The 19,269-nt window shown below is 46.2% G+C and overlaps 1 long non-coding RNA gene across 1 annotated transcript in view; it reads right to left on the bottom strand.

The window, feature by feature from the left end:
* LOC134957048 (uncharacterized) overlaps positions 1-19,269 on the bottom strand; it is a 218,265-nt gene that overhangs the window by 81,723 nt on the left and 117,273 nt on the right. The window contains exon 3 of the long non-coding RNA XR_010186412.1: positions 4,479-4,571. This is a non-coding gene — a long non-coding RNA (uncharacterized LOC134957048). The remainder of the gene's footprint in view (positions 1-4,478; positions 4,572-19,269) is intronic.

The raw sequence follows: 19,269 nt of genomic DNA, 5'->3' as shown, positions 1-19,269 counted from the left end.
CCTTCACCAGATCACCAATTTAACTGTGTTTCTGAATTTGCGTACCCCACTCACTAGATCAGGCCTGGCCAACCTGTGGCTCTCCAGCTGTTGTAAAACTACAAGTCCCATCATGCCTTGCCACAGTTTTGCTATTAGGGAATGCTAAAACTGTGGCAGGGCATGCTGGGGTGTGTAGTTTCACTACATCTGGAGAGCCACAGGTTGGCCAGGCCTGCACTAGATAGATAGAATGAGGAAAGCACATAAAGGTATCTTTGTCTTCAGATGCGTACCCTACTTACAGGGTTTAAAGATGACCACAAGCGTATCAATGTTTCTTTTCCCCTTTTGATTTTCCACTGGTGGTAGCCTTATACTTCTCCACAGTCTCTCTCGGTGTCAGGTATATGGGAGAAGACAGGAGGAGTGTGGACAGCCATTTTTTCCAGTTTTACCTTTAAAGACTCAGTAAGGTAAAGAATTGTTTTTTAATTTTTTTAATTTTTTAATTTTTTTATGGTTTTCGATGTAGAAGAAAAATGTCCACCTTTTTCCTGCCTCCATACCTTTGTAAGTACTGTATCGTTCTGGACATTGTTGTTTTTACCTACCCGCATGTGGCGAGTGGTGTGGAATAAAATATAAGAATTTTTTTATCCTCATGTGGATTCTTAAATTTATGGAATTGCATGCATTTGGCTGGAAGATTTCCAGAAGAGCTGTATGAGAGAGGATATAAAAGAAACCCTGATGTGTATGACAAGAATAAGCTAGACTGTGAGTGGGGTACGCCCGCTAGAACCTCTTTTTCTTCTTCTATACAAAGAAACCGTTATATATATAACACTTCCCCCACTTTGTGTAAGTGGGGTACGTTCACTATAAATTTATATCACTTTATATCACTAGGGTGTATTTCATAAAGAAACTAAATACACTGGAATGAGTACTTTTTTTTATAAGGATCATTATATTTTAAGACACATATGTAGATACCTTTATATACAGGTATCTTTTAATTAAAACTTTTTGTACATTTTTTGCACTAATTCACTGGTTCAGTCTACACATTGGTCCTTTTTTTCTCCCATATACCTGACACCGAGAGAGACTGTGGAGAAGTATAAGGCTACCACCAGTGGAAAATCAAAAGGGGAAAAGAAACCTTGATACGCTTGTGGTCATCTTTAAACCCTGTAAGTAGGGTACGCATCTGAAGACAAAGATACCTTTATGTGCTTTCCTCATTCTATCTATCTAGTGAGTGAGGTACGCAAATTCAGAAACACAGTTAAATTGGTGATCTGGTGAAGGAATGAAAGATAAAGATACCTTTATATATACAATTTTACGCTGCATAGTGTGAGTTGGGGTACGCCTAGACTATGTCTTTGATCATCCATTTAAAGGACTTGCTATACAGTGTGGTGTATGAAAATATAGACTGTTCTACACATATACCAATTTTTATCTTTTATATATTATTCACATCACGGGAATACAATATCGGATGACTATAAGAATACAAAAGAAGAAAAATTTGGAGGATCTACTAAAAGGGACGTATTGTGCATTTGTTGATCTATGTACACTTAAAGTATTATAATATAGCGCTAAGGATTGCATCCCTTCTACTTTCTTGTACTTAAGATACAGCAATAGCCTACTGTACTGAACTATATGTATACTGCTGGTTACCAAAATGCTGCACTGTCCTACTATATACTGCTCACAACAATGCAGCACAGATATGGATAGTATACTTGACACAGAGCTGCAAGATACAGCAATAGCCTACTGTACTGTACTATATGTATACTGCTGGTCACCAAAATGCTGCACTGTCCTACTATATACTGCTCAGAATAATGCAGCACAGATATGGATAGTATACTTGACAGAGCTGCAAGATACAGCAATGGCCTACTGTACTGTACTATATGTATACTGCTGGTCACCAAAATGCTGCAATGTCCTACTATATACTGCTCACAATAATGCAGCACAGATATGGATAGTATACTTGACAGAGCTGCAAGATACAGCAATGGCCTACTGTACTGTACTATATGTATACTGCTGGTCACCAAAATGCTGCACTGTCGTACTATATACTGCTCACAATAATGCAGCACAGATATGGATAGTATACTTGACACATAGCTGCAAGATACAGCAATGGCCTACTGTACTGTATTACTATAATTATATACTGGCGGTCCCCACAATGCAGCACACTGAGCACAGATATTTGCAGCACACTGAGCACAGATATGGAGCGTTTTCAGGCAGAGAACGTAGATATTTGCAGCACACTGAGCACAGATGTTTGCAGCACACTGAGTACAGATATTTGCAGCACACTGAGCACAGATACAGAGCTTTTCAGGGAGAGAACGCAGCCACGTCCTCTCTGTTCAATCTCCAATACACAAGTGAAAATGGCGGCGATGCGCGGCTCTTTATATAGAATACGAATCTTGCGAGAATCCGACAGCGGGATGATGACGTTCTGGCGCTTTCGGGTTTACCGAGCAAGGCGGGAAGATCCGAGGCTGCCTCGGACCATTGTAAAATAGGTGAAGTTCGGGGAGCTTCGGATCTCAACGAACCGAACCCGCTCATCTCTACACCACAGGGGGAAAAATTAAAACATTGATGCCCCAGGTAAGATTTTGGCTGCTGCCCCCTAGCCCTGCCGCTAGTTCCACCTCTGACCCAGCTCCCCTCTCAGTTATGTCACACAATAGTGTCCATTATTCACATTACACCACACCATATCACTCCTTATTCACATTACACCGCACTGCTCCTTATACACACTACACTGCACCATATCACCAATTATACAAATATTACGCCGCACCGTATTGATCCATATTCACAGTACTGTACACCACAACATATCATACCTTAGTCACATTACACCACATCGTATAACTCCTCATACACATTACATTGCACTGCTCCTTATAGACATTACACCACACCGTATCGCCCATTATACACATTACACGCACTATATTGATCTGTATTCACAGTACTGTACACTGCACTGTATCGGCCCTTAGTCACATTAGACCACACCATATAGCTCCTCATACACATTACACTGAATTGCTCCTTATAAACATTACACTGCACCATATCGCCAACTATACACATTACACTGCATCGTATTGATCCGTATTCATAGAACTGGTGCCGCAGACAGTGAGGCGCTGTTTGTTAAAAAAATAGCCGCGGCTGGCAGGCTCTGTCTGTGCTCCAATCGCGGCAGCTGGCCTGGTATTGGGGGGATGCGTGGACATTTATTTGACAAAGGGACCGGCAAACCAGGAACCGCCATGGTATCCCAGCATCCCAATCCGCCATGCCAGTGCCTGTATACAGTATAGCAAAATGCCAGCAGCATGCACTAAAATTTACTAAATAATCAAATGGATTCAAATAGATTCTTGTATTTGTAGCATAAACACATTAGTATGCAGGGCTAGTGTACATCACAGCCTAATCTACTGCATCATATACCAAATTATTACTATTATATTATATTTATCTTATACCACAAGCCATGCTAAATTACTATTGTTGCATATTAAGTATTAATACAGCCTTCAATATGCAATGAACCAGAAAACTTGAACCCCCATAAGGCAGAGCGCACAACATGTACAGCTTTTTGTCTTATACTATAAACCTATATTGTATATAGTAGGTACTACTGTATATATCAGCAAAAATAATGCTCTTGTGCCCCATAATGACATATACATCAGCTATTAAACTAGTTACTGAATAGCTGACAGTAGCGGGATGGTTTATTGACTGCAGTCTTGACACAGTTGTAAATAAACACTCTGGGGCCTATTTATCATTAAATATTTGTGCCATATTTTCCAAAAACACCCATTTTTCGGTATACCCGCAAATATTAAGTATTACCCAATTGTAAGAAGGAAGGACACCAGCAAATAACGGACATGAGCAAATAACGTACAGCAGCCGCAGCCCCCTTAGTTTTCTATGGGGGATACAGTGTTGTTAGTTATCCTTCCACTTCATACATTCTGCCTCCAAATTACAATTATGAATCCATGAGTAAAATTTCTATATTACATTCCTTTTAAAACTGAAACTAAATACGTCAGGTAATGCTCAAACGTAAAGCTACAGCAGAAGTACCATAGGCCAGTCTACTGTAGTGTATACAGGAGCAAAGTGCTACATCACCGAGTTCCCACACCTAATTTTATTCTGGTGCCCAGAATTTTACATTGTTCGGCACCGTAGCAAAATTAGGTGGGGAACCCAGCGATGCAATCATTTCTCCTGTGGGCCCAACTCAGCTTTTCTGTACATGCAACAGAACCATTAAAGAACTCTAGGGGGGAATTCAGTTGGGCACAAGGATGCCTGTGGTATTCAATAAAAAAAGGGTTGCAGGGTTTTCAGCACTGAAACCCTGCAATGCATGAAAAAGAAAATATATTCACCTGCCCTATGCTTGCCGGTGGTCTCTGCAGTTACTGCTGGTCTCCCTTCCATCTTTTACACTGGTAGTGGGCTGCTGGGAGGCTCACAGGCTGCTGAGAGATGTAAAAAAACACAGAAATTATATTTCACTTATAAAAGCGCTAATACTATCACCATATCCTTTGTTGGATTGGAAGCCTCTCCCCTCCTCAGGTTATTTCATCAATATTAAACCAGGAGAGAGACAGAAAAAGTGCATATACAGATGGAGCCTCCATTATCTTGGCTGGCTGAGGCGTTAGTCGCGATCGGGCATATGTAGCGTGCCTGGGCGTAAGGAAGCTTGCATAGTCGTAGGTAGGTGCACAGAGCGTTTGGCGTTACCTTTAAGTGTAATACCTGCGATCATCCACCAGATGTCACTTTTTAAAATCACCATTGTGCATGCGTGTGGTCTCCATTAAAATACAATACCGAACTACAGCGTAAGAACTACTTTGTTGGATTGGAGGCCTCTCCCCTCCTCAGGTTATTTCATCAATATTAAACCAGGAGAGAGACAGAAAAAGTGCATATACAGATAGAGCCTCCATTATCTTGGCTTGCTGAGGCATTAGTCACGATCGGGCATACACAGCGTGCCTGGGGGTAATGAGGCTTGCCTAGTCGTAGGTAGGTGCACAGAGCGTTTGGCGTTACCTTTAAGTGTAATACCTGCGATCATCCACCAGATGTCACTTTTTAAAATCACCATTGCGCAAGCGTGTGGTCTCCATTAAAATACAATACCGAACTACAGTGTAAGAACTACTTTACTGGTGCGTCTCATTACGCTACAATATGCTACAGTATGTCCTACAGTATATTACAGTGTACAGACACAAATACAGTACTATAGTATATACAAACGTAAATGAACGTGGTTATGAATATGTGAGCGTTCAAGTCCAGCAGACAAATCAACAAATAAAATCAGTAGTGTATACAGATGCAAACGAACATGTTACAGGTACAGTGTGGTGTATTGATGTAAGGGATATGTTAGTGTCCAAATCTCATAGCCATTATGGCATAATCAAGACCAATGTGCTCATGCATCCGTCATGCGGTGACGTGTCTGAGTGATGAAGTGTGCCGCTTCACATGCTTAGAGTCCCGGGTTCGATTCCCAAAGTGCGAATGCATGTTAGTTTTTTCCTGACACTGTATTCATTTTTTATTTTTGGATCTATTGTACTATACCTTCACATTCAATAGAAGTGTGCACACAAGTTTTACATAAAGCAGGGCAAAGCTGCAGGAGAAAATCTACTGTAAAATATACAGTGGTTACGAGGATAAGGTTCTATAGACCGTACGGTACACATACAATTCTGTAGCAGGCCAGACTTGATTGAAATGGCTACCACCCGTGACCCCTTGCCTCGTGGAAGCCCTCAGCTATGAATCCAGTGACAGCATAGGTTTTGCAAGTTACAGGGCAATGCTGAAGGAGTGTCATAATACCCTAGCTTAAATACACTGGGTTGATAGGAATTTGCGAGCTCTATGCACATTACGATACACCGTACTCGATCGCATAGCAAGTTTACAAAATGTCTGCTGCTCGTGACCCTGTGGAAGCCATCAGCTATGGAACCAGCGATGGCATAGGTTTTGCAAGTAACAGGGCAATTCGGAAGGAGCGTCTGAATCTCCTAGCTAAAATACACATGGGCAATAGGGATAAGCGAGCTCTATGCACATTGCGATACTCTGGACTAGACCGACGCATAGTAAACTGACAAAATGGCTGCTGTCCGTGATCCCTTGCCCCATGGAAGCTGTCAGCTATGGAGCCACCAACGGCATAGGTTTTGCAAGTTACAGGGTAATGCTGAAGGAGCGTCTCAATTTCCTAGCTAAAATACACAGGGGCAATGAGGTCCCGTAGAATGATCAATTAATAAATATAGTGTATACAGAGGCAAAACAAGAAGTTTAAGCTACAATACAGTATGGTCCACAGAAGTGAGGGCTACAGTACAGAACAGTACGTGAGCTGCCAAGTCCTGTAGCCAATAGGGCATAATCTAAAACCAATTGCAAGGGATCACTGCTTACTGCACATATAGACATGAGCTTGTGTATCTGTTATGAGGTGTGCTCATGCCTTTTTTCCCTGACACTTTTTTTTATTGTAATATGCTGTACTGTACTGTAACTTTACATTCAATAGAAATACTCTACGCACACAGGTTTTACATGAAACAGGGCAATGCAGCAGGAGCGTCTCATTACGCAATCTAAAAATAAAAGTGATCCCTTCGCATTGGTTTTTGTGTAGGGGACTTGGACACTCATATTGGATGCTTGAGCAGATGAGAGAATGGATACTTTATGCATAACACGGTATTTGTCCAACACTTCACCCCACCCCATCCCGCTTCCCCCTTCCCATTTCACAGACAGGGAGGGAGGTCAGGTTACAATAAATTTACAACACAGTACTAATGTATACAGTATGTAAATGAAGAGCTGATAAGAACTGCAGACACGAGCTCTTGTGTCCCTTCTCATACAGTACAGAAAAGATTCTCTAACGTCAATGAACTACACACTACAGTATTGCATGAACACTTACTGTAGTTGCGTCTGCATACACTACTGTACTTTTATATTTATTGATATGTCTATGGGTGTATTTTAGATAGCGGAATTAGACACTCATGAAGCTTTGCCCTGATTTATGTAAATTCTGTGTGCATGTTTCTATTGAATGTGGAGGTACTATTACAATAGATGACCCCAAAAAATGCTTTTAATAAAGTGTCAGAAAAAATATTATTTTTATTAATTGCACACATGTACAGTAAGACACACACAGAAGTTCACATCCAAGTTACACACACAACACATGTAAGACACACACAGAAGTTCCCATGCAAGTTACACACACCACACATGTAAGACACCCACAGAAGTTCACATGCAAGTTACACACACCACACATGTAAGACACACACACAAATTCACATGCAAGTTACACAGAGACAGTCATACATGTTTCCCTCCATTCCCTCTTACAGCACTGTACCATAAAACCAGCAGAGTGCACTCTCACTGGCTGGGCTGGCTATGGATCAGCATCAGCTTCTCCTCTTTCTCTCTTTGACATGAGCAGCAATGCTGGGCCTGTCTTCTAAGTCCCATGTAGCTCCATCTCCTGCTGAGTCCCATGTAGCCATGCCTCTTGCTGAGTCCCATGTAGCCATGCCTCTTGCTGAGTCCTGTGTAGCCACACCCCCTGATGAATCATCAAGTGCCAGAGCTGCGTCTCCCGGGTAGCAGCTTGCTTCCAGCAGGCAGTGTGAAAGCCGGCCTGGGTGTCAGCATGAAGAGGACAGCTGAGGGGCATAAAGGACTGGCCTACCGGTATTTCGTCCCACTGTCCCAGCATGCCAATCCACCTCTGATAATGCCTATTACACATTATTCCTCACAGTAAGGCTTCTAATTCCTGTTAAATTATCTGCCCCTTGCCAAGGTTTCATGCTCTAGGTTCCATGATCATTTCCAGGGGTTTCATGCTCTGGGTTCCATGCTCATTGCCAGGGGTTTCATGCTCTGGGTGTAATGCTCATTGCCAGGGGTGTCATGACAGAAGATGCAGTTTTGCAGAAAGCTGCATCTTCTCATGGCAGCACCAGCAATGAGCGCTCCTGGCACTTCCGGGTAATGCTGTAGCACTGTGCTCCCTGTCAGATGCTAGAGGTCACCTGATCGCTGCGCTGTGAAAATCGGCAGCGAGCGATCAACTCGGAATGACCCCCATTGAGAATACTGTGCATAATGTTATGCTACACAGTTTATACCTTCTTTAGCAATCTAGTAAATCTGTATTTGTGTGTGCTAACCGGGAGCTGGCACTTTAAGAATTTAGAAGTGTAACTATCTCCCCCTTCCCCCTCTATACTCCTACAAGCAATTCTTAATTTAACCACTTGCCTGGCATGGTCGCATCAGATGCGACCACACCAGGCTGGGCTTTCCCTGACATGGTCGCATCTGCTTCCTGGTTCCCTCTTCTCCAGTGCCTGCCGCGCTACTGATCACTGCTGATTGGTCAGCCTGGCAGCACCTCCCATCCAGCAGCTGCAGACACTAGCAGCCACTGGTGAAATGTAAAAAGACCACAGCCCCTCACCTTTCTGAAGGGCTCCGGGGGCTGCTGAGGGCCACATGCCTAAAACGGGAAGTCGTGATGGTCACGATGTCCCGAACATCGATGGTCGCGATGTTTCAATCATCAATGTTTTCCCAATTTTTTTTTCTAATTTTTTATTTGTTTTGTTTTTTTTAAAAAGAAAATCATTTTGGTTAATTTATTTAACTATTCTATACCTAAATCAATCCTAAAAATACCTGACAATTTCGGAGCGGTTTTTGGAGAGAAAAATTTAACAGTTAAGTGGTTAATGCCCAAGGGAGCTGGTCACATCCTGGACTTCTCAAATGCAAAAAGTTTTTTTAAATGCTAGTCAGAGATTCTACAGTCAAGAAAGAGGAGATGACAGGCAGTGACTGCCCCATGCCTATCTGTGACTGTTTAGGGGGGCCCTCCGCAGCTGCTCGCAGTTCATGCAGGGGTCCCGGCTCAGCGGCACACTCTCTGTCCCCCTTTCCACAACCACCACCAGCAAGCAAAGGGCAGCTTGGTGGGTATAATGCCTGGCTCCCGATTAGCGGGTTACCAGGCACAAACAAATGGTGGTGATTTAGGTAGTACAAGCAGCGGTCCGCACAAAAAGGCAACAAAGCGCGGTGGCGGAGCTAACTCCTGGAGTTCAGTTCCTTGCTCCCAGCTGCCCCTGTGCTATCACAGTATAGCGGAAGCCGGTGGCCATTACTAAAGGCAGTGGTTTCTGCAACACCGATTAAGAGCTGCTGCTGCTGAGGACTGCACTGACCTTCTAAGGCAGCACTGAAACTGAGAGACCTTATATAAGATCGTGAGTTATCAATAGTGTAGAGTAGAGGTTTTGTCAGGAGAGTAAAGGGTCCTACAAACTCGGCGACCCGCCACCGAGCTGCCCGACTGCCAATACGGCAAACGGCCGCCCGGCGGCGGGGGGGAGGTGACGGGGGGAGAGAAGTTTCTTCACTCCCCCCTTCATCCGGCTCCATAGCAATGCATGCTAATAATAGGATTTTAATTACCTACCGGTAAATCCTATTCTCGTAGTCCGTAGAGGATGCTGGGGTCCACATTAGTACCATGGGATATAGACGGGTCCACCAGGAGCCATTGGCACTTAAAGAGTTTGAGAGTATGGGCTGGCTCCTCCCTCTATGCCCCTCCCACCAGACTCAGTTTAGAAACTGTGCCCGAGGAGACGGACATCTTTGAGAGAAGGATTATACACAGATAGTGGCGAGATTCATACCAGCTCACACATACAAGGCAATCAAGTTAACTAGCTTGAAAACTCAGCAACCGCTGAAACATTACTTACCCAGTAATAACGCAGTACGTAACTAACAGCAAAGTTGTACTGAACTAGATAACAACTGCAGGAAAAAGAACGCGCGACCAGCATCCTCTACGGACTACGAGAAAAGGAATTACTGGTAGGTAATTAAAATCCTATTTTCTCTTACGTCCTAGGGGATGCTGGGGTCCACATTAGTACCATGGGGATGTATCAAAGCTCCCAGAACGGGAGGGAGAGTGCGGAGGCTCCTGCAAAACTGATTGACTGAACTTCAGGTCATCAGAGGCCAAAGTATCGAACTTGTAGAACTTTGCAAACATGTTCGACCACGACCAAGTTGCTACTTGACAAAGTTGTAACGCCGAGACACCCCGGGCAGCGGCCCAGGAAGACCCCACCTTACGAGTAGAGTGGGCCAAAACAGATTTTGGACACGGCAATCCTGCCGTAGAATAAGCATGCTGGATAGTGAACCTGATTTTCTTGGGATCATACAGGACTAACAGCGTCCGATTTTCTGTGACGAGTAGATCTTCAGAGCCCTTACAACATCCAAGGACTTTGAAGAAATTTAGGAGTCAGTAGCAACTGGCCCCACGATAGGTTGGTTGATATGAAATACCGGCACAACCTTCCTTAGAAACTGCTGACGTTTCCGAAGCTCAGCTCTATCTTCATGGAAGATCAAGTATGGGCATTTACATGACAAAGCCCCCAACTCCAACACACGTCTAGCAGAAGCTAAGGCCAAAAAAGTGACAGCCTTCCACGTGAGAAACTTGACCTCAACCTCTTGTAGAGGCTCAAACCAGTCAGATTGGAGAAACAGCAACACCACGTTAAGATCCCATAGCGCCGTAGGTGGTACAAAGGGAGTGTCACGATCCGGGTATCTGGACGCCATTTCTTACCTATCAGATGCCTTCTAAGGCTGGCTCAGCGCTCCAGGACCGGATCCCATCTGTCATCCTGATGTGCACATTCCCGCATCCTCTCCTGTCTCTCTGGACGCAGTCACAGTAACGCCTTATACATCTGGCATGGCGTCTCCCGTGGCCTCCGCCACCGTCCCTGAGCTTCTGCATTCAGAGTGGCGATTACGTCAGCCGCGGCCTCCGCTGTGTCCGCGTGGTCGGATGTGCATCTGTCAGCCTGACGTCTCCTGTCTCCGGTGGCCGGCGCCGCCATTACTGTTTTCCAGACCACATGGATTACAATCCAAACTTCCCTCCAAGTGTCTGCATGGGCGCAGCCATCTTGGATTCTGTCAGCTGATCTTTCCTACCAATCCGTTGTCAGTATTAATAATTTGCATAATTGCCTAGCAAATGCCTTCCTTGCTGCAGGTATAAATAGGTTGTGCCTGAGCAAGGAAGGCGTCAGTGCTTTGGTTGTCAAACCTAGTTCCAGTTTGTCTCTCTCCTGTGATTGTCTTCCAGGTTCCAGCTCCTGTCTCCAGACTTCTGCTATAGAGACCCGCACCAGCATTCCATCTGCGGTGTAGCCTGACTCTCCGATCCATTCTGGACTCACCTGTTTCCAGCTACAACAATCACCTGCTTCCAGCCCAGCTTCCAGCAGTGTACAGCTTCTCTTAAAGGGCCGGTGTACCAGCATTCCATCTGCGGTGTAGCCTGACTCTCCGATCCATTCTGGACTCACCTGTTTCCAGCTACAACAATCACCTGCTTCCAGCCCAGCTTCCAGCAGTGTACAGCTTCTCTTAAAGGGCCGGTGTCCTTTCTGCAGTTTACCTCTCTCCACCGGTCTTATTATTTCTCCGTTCTCAAATTCTACATTTCATCTATATTGCATCGCTCTCAAGCTTTATTTACTATTTAACTGGTTCCAGCCAGTACCCACTCCGTGCCAACACCTGTCTGGTTCTAACCAGTACCCACAGCAGCATTTTATCTACAGCAGTCCAGCTTTCCCTGGAACACCAGCTGGTACGACCCTGGGCTTTCCTCATTGCTACAGTTGAGCCTGGTAAGGACTTTCCAACTTGCAGATAATAAGAACTGTCTCATACCACCAGAGCTCTGTGGCCCCTGCCACCCTGTAGTACCCAGGAACTGTATTATTATTTCTCTGCTGATTTTTATGTTCTTTTACTGCTACTGTGATGCATGGAGTTTGTCATAAATAAACATCATTGACTTTTATTCCTGGTTGTCGTGGTCACGCCTTCGGGCAATTCTTCTATATGTCTAGGGGTCTGATACAACCTGCCAGGTTCCATTACACCTCAGCCCCTACAACTGAGGCTGCCTCCCGTCAGCTCAGGCCCTCAGTTGTGACAGTAAGCACTGACCTAATGAATCCAGCCGGGGACCAGGATCAAGCGGCCAGGCCAATGCAAGAACTGGCAGCCCGACTTGAACATCAGGAGGCTGCACAGGGCCACATCATCCGCTGTCTCCAGGATCTCTCTACTCGGCTGGATGGGATTCAGACAACCCTCCGTGGATCAGACGCGTCCGGTGCGTCAACCACAGTGACTCCAACTATAACCCCACCCACCTTACCCGTTTCTGCTCCACGTCTTCATCTTCCAACGCCAGCAAAATTTGACGGATCTCCAAGATTCTGCAGGGGATTTCTCAACCAGTGTGAGATTCAGTTTGAGCTACAACCTGGCAATTTTCCCAGTGACCGTACAAAAATTGCCTACATCATCTCTCTTCTCAGTGGCTCAGCCCTTGACTGGGCATCACCGTTATGGGAGAGGTCCGACACCCTGCTATCTTCTTACACTGCATTTGTGTCAACATTCAGGCGCATCTTCGACGAGCCAGGCCGGGTAACTTCAGCTTCGTCTGAGATTCTCCATTTACGCCAGGGATCACGTACTGTAGGACAATATCTTATACAGTTCCAGATCCTGGCATCTGAACTGGCATGGAACGACGAGGCCCTGTATGCTGCATTCTGGCATTGTTTATCCGAGCGTATTAAAGATGAGTTAGCTACCAGAGACTTACCCTCCAAGTTAGATGAGCTAATCTCACTTTGTACGAAAGTTGACTTACGTTTCAGAGAGAGAGCAACTGAGCGTGGAAGATCATCTGCTCCAAAATCTTCTGCTCCTCCTCCTCGCCAACTGTCACCAACTAAAGATGAACCCATGCAAATTGGCCGTTCCCGTTTAACTCCTGCTGAGCGCCGTAGACGTCTCTCTGAGTCTCTCTGTCTGTATTGTGCAGCTCCGTCTCACACCATTAATGCCTGTCCCAAACGTCCGGGAAAACTCCAAATCCTAGCTCGCCAAGGAGAGGGCCGGCTAGGAGTAATGATCTCCTCTCCATCTCCTCAAGATTGTAATCTCCCAGTCTCGCTTCAAGTTGCTCAACGTTATCAAAACGTCATTGCCCTCCTGGATTCCGGAGCAGCTGGGAACTTTATTACCGAAGCCTATGTTAAACGGTGGTCCCTACCCACCGAGAGACTTCCTTCCTCCTTTTCCTTAACTGCCGTGGATGGCAGTAAAATTTTTGATACAGTTATTGCTCTAAGGACTCTACCAGTTCGTCTGAGAGTTGGAGTTCTTCATTCCGAACTTATTTCACTTTTAGTAATTCCAAGAGCCACACATCCTGTGGTCCTGGGCCTTCCATGGCTCCGTCTTCACAATCCTACAATTGATTGGACGACTACGCAAATTCTGGCATGGGGTCCCTCCTGTGCTGAGACATGTTTGTTTAAAGTGTTGCCTGTCTGTTCTTCCTCCCCCAGGTCGTCTGATGTTCCACCTCCTCCATATCAAGATTTCACGGATGTGTTCAGTAAAGCTTCTGCTGATATCCTTCCTCCTCATAGAGAATGGGACTGCCCGATTGATCTCGTTCCAGGGAAGGTTCCACCTCGAGGCCGAACTTATCCGTTGTCTCTGCCTGAGACGCATTCTATGGAGGAATACATTAAAGAGAACCTAGCAAAGGGGTTCATTCGACCTTCTTCTTCTCCAGACGGCGCAGGCTTCTTTTTTGTAAAAAAGAAAGATGGTGGTCTGTGGCCGTGCATCGACTACAGAGGTTTGAACGACATTACCATCAAGAACCGCTATCCTTTACCCCTGATTACTGAGCTCTTTGACAGAGTTAGCGGAGCTACCATCTTTACAAAGCTGGACCTGAGAGGTGCATACAATCTCATCCGGATCCGTGAGGGTGACGAGTGGAAGACCGCATTTAACACCCGTGACGGACATTATGAGTACCTCGTCATGCCCTTCGGACTGAGCAATGCTCCAGCTGTCTTCCAGCATTTCGTCAATGAGATTTTCAGAGACAGTCTATACCGTCATGTCGTGGTCTATCTAGATGATATCCTCATTTTTGCCAACAATTTAGAGGAACATCGTTTTTGGGTAAAGGAGGTTCTGTCCCGTCTCCGTGTCAATCATCTCTATTGCAAATTAGAGAAATGCGTCTTTGAAGTCAAGTCCATTCCGTTTCTAGGGTACATTGTGTCCGGTTCCGGACTAGAGATGGATCCTGAGAAACTACAAGCAATCCAGAATTGGCCGGTACCCTTAACCCTCAAAGGGGTCCAGAGGTTCTTAGGGTTCGCCAATTATTACCGAAAGTTTATACGAGACTTTTCCACCATTGTGGCGCCTATTACTGCTTTCACCAAGAAGGGTGCTAACCCGTCCAAGTGGTCTGAAGAAGCCATGCAAGCTTTTCATCTTTTAAAACAGAGGTTCATCTCTGCGCCTGTCCTGAAACAGCCTGACATCGACTCTCCTTTCATCTTAGAGGTGGATGCCTCCTCCGTTGGAGTAGGAGCGGTGTTATCTCAGAAGGCTAAAGATGGCCATTTACATCCTTGCAGTTTCTTCTCACGGAAGTTCTCCCCAGCGGAACGCAACTATGCCATTGGCGACCAGGAGTTGCTAGCCATCAAGCTCGCTCTAGAGGAGTGGAGATATCTGTTGGAGGGAGCTTCTCATTCAATCACCATCCTTACAGACCACAAGAACCTTCTATATCTGAAAGGCGCACAATGTCTCAACCCTCGTCAGGCCAGATGGGCACTTTTCTTTTCCAGGTTCGACTTTAAACTCCAGTTCTGTCCGGGCTCTCAGAATCGCAAGGCCGATGCCCTTTCCCGCTCATGGGAGCAAGAAAATGAGTCAGAGTCTTCAGACAAGCATCCTATTATAAATCCGTTGGCATTCTCCTCGGTAGGGATGGACTCTACGCCCCCATCAGGGAAAAGTTTTGTGAAGCCGACACTAAGGAAGAAGCTCATGCATTGGGCCCATGCTTCCCGTTTTGCCGGACATACAGGTATCCAAAAAACCCTGGAGTTTATCTCTAGGTCCTATTGGTGGCCAACTCTGAAAAAGGACGTCTTGGAGTTTATTGCATCTTGCCCAAAGTGTGCCCAACATAAGGTATCCCGCCTGTCGCCTGCGGGGCAACTGGTTCCACTATCCGTTCCCCGTCGACCATGGACCCATTTGTCGATGGATTTTATTACAGATTTGCCCATGTGCAACAAGTTTAATACCATCTGGGTGGTAGTTGACCGGTTCACCAAGATGGCACACTTCATTCCTCTCACCGGTCTTCCGTCAGCTTCCAAGTTGGCTCAAGTATTCATAAAAGAGATCTTTCGACTCCAGGGTCTTCCAGAAGAAATTATTTCAGATCGAGGAGTTCAATTCACAGCCAAATTCTGGCGAAGTTTATGTCAAGTCCTCCAAGTCAAGCTAAAGTTTTCCACGGCTTACCATCCTCAGACCAATGGTCAAACTGAGAGGGTGAATCAGGACTTGGAGTCCTTCCTCCGCATCTATGTGTCCTCCTCTCAAGATGACTGGGTTCAATTACTTCCCTGGGCCGAGTTCTGTCATAACAACCAGTATCATTCTTCATCTTCTTCAACACCATTCTTCACCAACTTTGGATTCCACCCTAAAGTCCCTGAGTTCCAACCGCTTCCAGCAACTTCTGTTCCCGCAGTGGATATCACCTTGCATCAGTTTGCCAATATCTGGAAGAGCGTACGATCAGCTCTGCTCAAGGCATCGTTCAGGTACAAGAAGTTTGCGGATAAGAAGCGTCGAGCAGTTCCTGCTCTCAAGGTGGGTGATCGGGTATGGTTATCCACGAAGAATTTGAGGTTAAGAGTTCCCAGTATGAAGTTTGCACCTCGCTACATCGGTCCTTTTAAAATTGATCAAGTCATCAATCCTGTTGCTTACAGACTCCAGTTGCCTCCCTTCTTAAAAATACCTAGGACATTCCATGTTTCCCTGTTGAAACCGCTAATCTTGAATCGGTTTCATTCCTCACTTCCTCCAACTCCGAAAGTCCAAACTCAACGAGGCGTTGAGTATGAAGTAGCCAAGATCCTGGACTCACGTCACAGTTACGGTCAACTTCAGTATCTTATTGACTGGAAGGGTTATGGCCCTGAGGAACGTTCTTGGACCAATGCTTCTGATGTCCATGCTCCTGCCTTGGTCCGGAGATTCCATTCCAAGTTTCCTCAAAAGCCAAAGAAGTGTCCTGGGGCCACTCCTAAAGGGGGGGGTGCTGTCACGATCCGGGTATCTGGACGCCATTTCTTACCTATCAGATGCCTTCTAAGGCTGGCTCAGCGCTCCAGGACCGGATCCCATCTGTCATCCTGATGTGCACATTCCCGCATCCTCTCCTGTCTCTCTGGACGCAGTCACAGTAACGCCTTATACATCTGGCATGGCGTCTCCCGCGGCCTCCGCCGCCGTCCCTGAGCTTCTGCATTCAGAGTGGCGATTACGTCAGCCGCGGCCTCCGCTGTGTCCGCGTGGTCGGATGTGCATCTGTCAGCCTGACGTCTCCTGTCTCCGGTGGCCGGCGCCGCCATTACTGTTTTCCAGACCACATGGATTACAATCCAAACTTCCCTCCAAGTGTCTGCATGGGCGCAGTCATCTTGGATTCTGTCAGCTGATCTTTCCTACCAATCCGTTGTCAGTATTATTAATTTGCATAATTGCCTAGCCAATGCCTTCCTTGCTGCAGGTATAAATAGGTTGTGCCTGAGCAAGGAAGGCGTCAGTGCTTTGGTTGTCAAACCTAGTTCCAGTTTGTCTCTCTCCTGTGATTGTCTTCCAGGTTCCAGCTCCTGTCTCCAGACTTCTGCTATAGAGACCCGCACCAGCATTCCATCTGCGGTGTAGCCTGACTCTCCGATCCATTCTGGACTCACCTGTTTCCAGCTACAACAATCACCTGCTTCCAGCCCAGCTTCCAGCAGTGTACAGCTTCTCTTAAAGGGCCGGTGTACCAGCATTCCATCTGCGGTGTAGCCTGACTCTCCGATCCATTCTGGACTCACCTGTTTCCAGCTACAACAATCACCTGCTTCCAGCCCAGCTTCCAGCAGTGTACAGCTTCTCTTAAAGGGCCGGTGTCCTTTCTGCAGTTTACCTCTCTCCACCGGTCTTATTATTTCTCCGTTCTCAAATTCTACATTTCATCTATATTGCATCGCTCTCAAGCTTTATTTACTATTTAACTGGTTCCAGCCAGTACCCACTCCGTGCCAACACCTGTCTGGTTCTAACCAGTACCCACAGCAGCATTTTATCTACAGCAGTCCAGCTTTCCCTGGAACACCAGCTGGTACGACCCTGGGCTTTCCTCATTGCTACAGTTGAGCCTGGTAAGGACTTTCCAACTTGCAGATAATAAGAACTGTCTCATACCACCAGAGCTCTGTGGCCCCTGCCACCCTGTAGTACCCAGGAACTGTATTATTATTTCTCTGCTGATTTTTATGTTCTTTTACTGCTACTGTGATGCATGGAGTTTGTCATAAATAAACATCATTGACTTTTATTCCTGGTTGTCGTGGTCACGCCTTCGGGCAATTCTTCTATATGTCTAGGGGTCTGATACAACCTGCCAGGTTCCATTACACCTCAGCCCCTACAACTGTGGCTGCCTCCCGTCAGCTCAGGCCCTCAGTTGTGACAGGGAGGTTGGATGTGCAGGACTCCTTTCAAAAAAGTCTGAACCTCAGGGAGGACAGCCAATTGTTTCTGGAAGAAAATGGATAGGGACAAAATCTGAACCTTTATGGATCCCAACCTCAGGCCCATTTCCACACCTGCTTGCAGGAAGAGGAGAAACCGTCCCAGTTGAAACTCCACTGTAGGAAACTTCTTGGACACATATCTTTTCCAAATACGATGGTAATGTTTAGACGTAACTCCTTTCCTAACCTGTATCAGGGTAGGAATAACCTTGTTTGGAATGCCCTTCCGAGCTAGTATCAGGCGTTCAACCTCCATGCCGTCAAACGTAGCCATGGTAAGTCTTGATAGGCGAACGGCCCCTGCTACAGCAAGTCCTCTCAAAGAGGAAGAGGACTCGGATATTCTCGTAGTAGATCCAGAAGGTCCGCATACCAAGCGCTTCTCAGCCAGTCTGGAGCAATGAGGATCGCTTGAACCCTTGTTCTCCTTATGAGCTTTAGGATTTTTGGGATGAGTGGAAGTGGTGGGAACACGAACACTGACCCACGGAGACACCAGGGCGTCCACTGACACTGCCTGTGGGTTCCTCGACCTGGAACAATACCGCCGAAGCTTCTTGTTGAGACGAGAGGCCATCATGTCTATTTGGGGTAATCCCCAAAGGTCTGTTATTTCCTTGAACACCTCCGGATGGAGACCCCACTCCCCTGGATGGAGATTGTGTATGCTTTCCAGTTGTCTAGGCCCAGAATGAAGATTGCTGACAGCGCCAATGCGTGTCTTTCTGCCCAGAGGAGGATTCTTGTCACTTCTGACATTGCAGCTCTGCTCTTCGTTCCGTCCTGACGGTTTATGTAAGCCACTGTTGTTACATTGTCTGACTGCACTTGAATGGCCTGATTTCTTAGAAGATGGGCCGCCTGAAGAAGACCGTTGTATATGGCTCTTAATTCCAGAATGTTGATTGGTAGGCCATCTTCTAGAATTGACCACCTTCCTTGGAAGGTCACCCCTTGAGTGACTGCGCATCAGCCCCGGAGGCTTTCATCCGTGGTTAGAAGGATCCAGTCCTGAACCCCGAACCTGCAGCCCTCCAGAACGTGAGGCAATTTGAGCCACCAGAGGAGTAAAATCCTGGCCTTTGGCGACATATGAATTCTCAGGTGCATGTGCAGATGAGATCCTGACCACTTGTCCAGGAGATCCAGTTGGAAGGGCCGAGCATGAAACCTTCCGTATTGGAGAGCCTCGTAAGAGGCCACCATCTTTCCCAGAAGGCAAATGCATTAATGAACCGACACCCGGGCTGGCTTCAGGACATCCCGGACCATTGATTGTATCACCAACGCCTTTTCCAGT

This window comes from Pseudophryne corroboree, chromosome 9 (genome assembly GCF_028390025.1).
Source record: "Pseudophryne corroboree isolate aPseCor3 chromosome 9, aPseCor3.hap2, whole genome shotgun sequence".
In the NCBI taxonomy this organism is placed as follows: domain Eukaryota; kingdom Metazoa; phylum Chordata; class Amphibia; order Anura; family Myobatrachidae; genus Pseudophryne; species Pseudophryne corroboree.
The sequence above is the reverse complement of the archived record's forward strand: the minus strand, read 5'-3'. Positions and strand labels throughout refer to the sequence as shown.